Source organism: Salvia splendens, chromosome 3 (genome assembly GCF_004379255.2).
Source record: "Salvia splendens isolate huo1 chromosome 3, SspV2, whole genome shotgun sequence".
In the NCBI taxonomy this organism is placed as follows: domain Eukaryota; kingdom Viridiplantae; phylum Streptophyta; class Magnoliopsida; order Lamiales; family Lamiaceae; genus Salvia; species Salvia splendens.
In genome coordinates, this window is record NC_056034.1 from 22,533,232 (window position 1) to 22,539,898 (window position 6,667).

General features: G+C 42.6%; 1 pseudogene; it reads left to right on the plus strand.

Annotated features, from left to right (window-relative positions):
- The first annotated feature begins 4,005 nt into the window (after window positions 1–4,005).
- LOC121796753 lies at window positions 4,006–6,309 on the plus strand (annotated as a pseudogene).
- Window positions 6,310–6,667: the final 358 nt, after the last annotated feature.

A 6,667-nucleotide genomic window follows, 5' to 3' on the forward strand; every position in this document is an offset into this window, starting at 1 on the left:
GCCGAGCTTCCTATTCTCTCTGCTCCAACCGAAGCCGAAGTAATATTCTTATACTTAGCGGCATCAGATCAAACCATCAGCGCGGTGCTTGTACGAGAAGAAGGCCTAAAGCAGTTTCCCATCTATTTTACAAGCCGAGCATTAAGAGGTCCAGAAACAAGGTATCAACCTCTGGAAAAAATTGCTCTGGCGTTAGTAAATGCAGCAAGGAGACTGCGGCCATACTTCTATGCTCACAAGGTATGCGTCTTAACCGATCTGCCTCTTCGGCAAGTTTTGACCAAGCCAGAAGCATCAGGCAGAATCGCCAAATGGGCCATAGAGCTGGGAGAACACTCAATCGAGTACCTACCTCGGAAAGCCATCAAAGGACAAGCCTTGGCAGATTTTCTTGCAGAGGCCAAGTTCGATCAAGCAATCCCTGTCATTGCCGAACAGAAAAATTCTGCCAATGCCGAACTAGCACAGCCCTTGGAATCCGAAGTAGAACCGCCAGACTGCTGGAGCGGATTCGTAGATGGAGCTTCAAACAAGATGGGAAGCGGAGCTGGTATTTTACTCGTCGCTCCCGACGGACACGAGGTAACCTATTCACTTCGGTTCCTATTCCCCACCACTAATAATGAAGCCGAGTACGAAGCCCTCCTGGCCGGACTCCAGTTAGCGCAAAGTCTGCTCGTCAAATCTCTCAAAGTCCATTGTGATTCACAAGTCATAGTAAATCACATGTTGGGTACAAGTGAAGCTCGTGACGAGAGAATGAAGAAGTATTTGGACAAAGCGCAAAGCATCAGCCGAAGTTTCTCCTATTTTCGGATAATCCGCATTCCCAGAGCGGAAAATAGCCGAGCAGATACTTTAAGTAAGTTGGCCTCAGATCCGAGCTCAAAGGCGGAAGAATTAATGCATCGAAGCATTGATGAAGCCGAGGTACATTCAGTATCCAGCTCGCCGAACTGGATGACGCCGATCTTGCAGTATCTGGATCAAGGACAATTGCCCGAGGATAAGAGAGAAGCTCGGAAGATCACGTGCCGAGCACTTCGGTACGAACTTCATGAAGGAGTCCTCTTTAGAAAGTCTTACCTCCAGCCGTTATTGCGGTGCGTAGGACCAGAAGAGACGGACTACATCCTCAGAGAAGTTCATGAAGGATCGTGCGGCAGCCACATCGGAGCTAGAGCTTTAGCTAAAAAAGTTCTAAGATGGGGATATTATTGGCCAACCTTGGTACAAGAAGCAGTGCAGCTCGTCAAGACATGCCCGAAGTGCCAAATCCATGCAAATGTCCCAAGGATGCCGCAGACCGATCTATCCACTATGCAAAGCCCTTGGCCTTTCATGCAATGGGGCATAGACATAGTGGGACCACTTCCTCAAGCTCCTCGGCAAATGAAATTCCTTATCGTTGCCGTGGACTACTTTACGAAGTGGGTGGAAGCTGAACCATTAGCTACGATAACGAGCTCGAAGGCATTGGATTTCGTCTGGAAGAACATAGTGTGCCGATTTGGCATACCCCACATCCTCATCTCGGATAACGGGACTCAGTTCACCGACAAGACGTTCAAGAATTGGTGCCAAGAGCTGAATATTCAACAGCGGTTCACTTCGGTCTCTCATCCACAAGCAAACGGACAAACGGAGGTAACAAATCGTATCCTGGTGAAAGGGTTAAAAGCTCGGTTAGAACAAGCCAAAGGACAATGGGTAGAAAATCTCCCTCAAGTCCTATGGTCCTACCGAACTACACCCACAACCTCCAACGGTGAAACTCCGTACAGTCTGGTGTACGGCACTGAAGCCGTAATTCCGGTGGAGATCGGCGTACCCAGTCCCCGAACTCTAAATTTCTCCTCAGAAATGAATGACGACGGACTGAGAGCCGAGCTAGATCTTGCCGAAGAAAGAAGAGAATTGGCATGCATAAAAGCAGCCAAGTACAAGGAGCAAGTAGCCCGGTATTACAACCAAAGGGTGAAGAAGCTGCAATTTCAAGTGGGAGATCTCGTTTTGAGAAACAACGAAGTAAGCCGAGCAGAAAAGCTGGGCAAGCTCGAACCCACATGGGAAGGTCCGTATCGGGTGTCAGAAGTCCTCGGCAAAGGGTCTTACAAATTGGCTCACATGTCAGGAGAACAGGTACCCCGAACATGGCACATTTCCAACCTCAAAAAGTTCCATTTGTAAGAGACAGTCCGGTCAGTCAGTCTTGAGTCCTGTTCGGTCAATGTGCTTTATTTGGTTTGCTTGGTCTTTGTCTCTATGTGCTTTTTATTTGTCTATATGCGTTTTGTCTGTCTATGTGCGTGTCGTCTCTTACAAATGTTACTGAGGTATCTTGTTCTTCGAAGGCTGATCCCCTTCTTAGAACATATACAAGCCAACGATTGTGAGTCAAAGCTTCTAAAGAGGATACAAGACCACAATTCAGCTTAAACAAGCAGTTCGTCCGAAACGAGCTGCAAGCTAACGATTGTGAGTCCAAGCTTCTAAAGAGGATACAAGACCACAATTCAGCTTAAACAAGCAGTTCGTCCGAAACGAGCTGCAAGCTAACGATTGTGAGTCCAAGCTTCTAAAGAGGATACAAGACCACAATTCAGCTTAAACAAGCAGTTCGTCCGAAACGAGCTGCAAGCTAACGATTGTGAGTCCAAGCTTCTAAAGAGGATACAAGACCACAATTCAGCTTAAACAAGCAGTTCGTCCGAAACGAGCTGCAAGCTAACGATTGTGAAGTCAAAGCTTCTAAAGAAGATACAAGACCGCAATTCAGCTTAAGAATCAAGCACTTCGTCTGAAACGAACTGCAACGAAAGTCCGATTCTCGCGATAAAACTTGCCTGAATTAGGACAAGGGAAAGTCCGATCCACGCGATAAAACTCGCCGAATTAGGACAAGGGAAAGTCCGATCCCCAAATTAGGACAACGGAAAGTCCGATCCGAGCGATAAAACTCGCCGAATTAGGACACAAGACGAGTCCGGTCAAAGATGTTTATTTCATCAGACCAAAGACGAGTCCGGTCAAAGATGTTTATTTCATCAGACCAAAGACGAGTCCGGTCAAAGAAGAGTTCACTTCATAAGACCGAGGACAAACATCAACTTACCCCGTACCTTTATCCAGAATGCCGAAGTAATTCACTTCGCTTTCCGGGGGGGTAGTGATGGAGTACGTACTAAACAAGCCCAACAGCAGTAAAGCCCATCAGCCTAAAGCCCAAGAAAGAGTATCAGTTCGGCATGACTAAAGAGTATCAGTCCGGCATGACTAAAGAAGTTCAGTTCGGCACAACCAAAGAGTTCGGCCCCAGCCTACAGCTCGGTAAAAGCCAACCAATCAAACTCTGCTCTCAGGTCGGCATCAAGCTCTACTCTCAGATCGGCAAAAGCTGCTCGGCAATAATTCAGCAGTTCGGTCTCAGTATTCGACCGAACTAGGAGATAGTGGACTCATGCAGGATTTCCACCTCCACTACACCCACGATCTATTTAGTGGTGTCAAGCAGTCATTAACTCATGCAGGATAGTGGACCCATGCAAGATCGCCACGATCTCCACGACATCCACTACCTAGTAAATGATGCTGCATGCCACGATCTGGTTCAATGTATAAATAGAACCTAGATCAGATAGATAGGGTTAGCTTCTAAAGACTGTCTCGCTTTCTAGAGATAAAATACAAAATAGCAAGTCTGTATTGTAAGCTGTAGAAAACAGATCAAGCAATACAACTCTGCCCTCTTTTCTTCTCGTGGACGTAGATTTACCTCAGTAAATCGAACCACGTAAATTCTCTGTGTCGTGATCTGCGTTTTTCCTGCATTCATCACCACCAGAAATTCGCGGACTCATCACTATACTACTCATGTTGTGCACACCATAATTATGACACGTATAATGTTTGAATACATAAAAGAAATTATTACTTTCCGTTTACTTACCACTAACCTCCATAAATAGTCCCTGTACTTCCATCAAGATTGAAAGGAAAGAAGAAATGGTATCAAGAATATGCACATTTTTAGCTTGTATTACTATTTCAGTGGTGTTATCAGTTGTTGGTGGAGAACATCTTGTTCCATCTTCGGTGATTCCGTAGTTGATGTAGGAAACAACAACAATCTTCAAACGCTGATCAAAGCAGACTTCCTTCCCTATGAAAGAGACTATATCACCCATGCCCCTATCGGAAGGTTCTGCAACGGGAAGCTCGCCATCGATTTCATCGGTAACTTAATTTTTTTTTTTATGAAAATTTTGAAATATATGCTTAGCCATTATTACCATGCTAATGGTGTAAAGACTAATTTTCCTTGATTGTTGAATGATAAAAAGGGCCGAAATTGATATTCTTTAAGTTCTTTTAAAAAAGAGACTATTTGTTTGGATAAGAAGAGGGTTAATTGGAAACAATTAGAAAAGAAGCCTAAGAATATACTCCCTCCGTTTCTTATTAATAGAAACACTTATTTTCGACACAAAGATTAAGAAAAAAATGTTTAGTGTGTTAAAGTGGATGAAATAAAGTAAAAGAGATGATAAAGTAACACTACAACAAAAAAACAACTAAAGACTCTTTTCAATGCTATTAAGGATGCTAATTTGTGTGTCACGTCCAACGCTTCATAAAGTGTCCTTATTGTTTGTGTCCCAACTAAAATTAACACAAACAGAAGCGTCCTTAAAAAGCAAAAGATTATGATAATTTATCCTCAATTTAGGGACATTTTATTTTGCGTTCTTAATTATGGTTATTTTTAAAAAATTTCAAACGCTAGTAATAGCGTCTCAATTATCTTGGAACTATCTACAACGAAAAAAATAACTCAATTAACAAATTAACAAAGGAAGTACGTATTTATTTAAAGAAGTTTCCTAATTTCTAAGCGAAGGTTTGTTCTTCCTTTTCTTTAAAAAAAAGGCACTAGTAATATTTTTTCTACGTCCTTCCATGATATTGTTGCAGCCGACAACCTTGGTTTCAGCTCGTATCCCCCAGCGTATCTCAGCGAAGAAGCCACCCGCGGGGACAGGATCCTGAGTGGCGTCAACTTGGCGTCGGCTGCTTCCGCTTACTACGAAACAACAGCCCAGCTATATGTAAGTAATACTATTACATTAAGTTGGTATATAGCATAAAAGAAGCATGCAGAGTTATTTATGGTTAAGTTTGCAGAGGGATGTAACATTGACGCAGCAGCTGCAAAACTACAAGGAATGGCAGAGCAAAGTAGTGAAGATGCCATATTCTCAGGAGGAATCCACCTGTTGAGCGCAGGGAGCAGTGATTTTTTACAGAATTACTACATTAATCCTTTGCTCAACATCGTCTATTCTCCCGAACAATTCTCTGCGATCCTACTCTTCCTTTATACAGGTACGTGCATTTTAAATGACACGAGAATTAATGCACAATGGATAAAGTAAGAGAGAAGGTGAATGATAGTTAAATAGTGTTAGTGGACAGTGAGATCCATATTATTATTAGTGTTTAATGGTGGACACTAATGGTATAAGTTGTAAATAGATTAATATATTATATGGGCAATGAGTGGAGGACAACTTTCCATAGTAGAAATGATCATATTATTATGGAATGGGGCAAGTAATTACTAGTAATTTGTGGTTGGTGATGGGAGACAGAATCTGTACAAACTCGGAGCGAGGAGAATCGGAGTGACGAGCCTACCGCCAGTGGGATGCTTGCCCGTGGAAATAACATTATTCGGACGAGGGAGCAATGAGTGCGTGGCGAGGCTCAACAAGGACGCCATATTGTTCAACCAGAAATTGAACTCCGCGTCCCAGAATCTAAAGGCCAGCTTGTATGGCCTCAAACTCGTGGTCTTGGACATCTACCAGCCTCTGCTGGACATGATTACCAACCCCGGCGACAGTGGTAAGTAGTGCTATTACTAGCATTACGAATGAATGAATGAATTTGATGCGATGAACGGTTTAATTAATTGCAGGATTGTTTGAAGCGAGGAGAGCATGTTGTGGAACAGGGACAGTAGAAACATCGATTCTATGCAATTCAAGATCGGTGGGGACGTGCTCCAACACCACAGGGTATGTGTTCTGGGATGGATTTCACCCTTCCGAAGCTGCTAATGAGATATTGGCGCAGCCCCTTCTACAACAGGGATTTGAACTTATCTCTTTGTTTACACTATATTCCCCAAACCCAATAATCATTTTCAGTCTTGCTCTTCTCAATAACACTATCAATCTTAGTTATCATTATATGATTGCTTCCACCATGCGCTACTCAAAAGCCACAGCTGTCACACATCTTTAATCGATTCATCATAATTCATTATTCTCCAACCTTATTACTACCTCGTCCCAACCATTAGAGCATTCACATCCGTACACTTTGACAAGAACACGGATGTGGATCCGGACCCACTTTTATTACTTTTTTACGTCCTGCTCTTCTCCAAGAGCACAACACCCACATCCATGCTTTTCTGCATGGACATGCTCAAGGGTCCCACCATTCCATTATTTAATTTAAATACTTCAATTACTAAAAATACATTTAAATATACAAATTAAATAATTAAATCCTAAAAAATAAAAATTACAAACTTAAAATCCTAAAAATTAAAAATTACATAATTAAAATCCTAAAAAATAAAAATACATAATTAAAA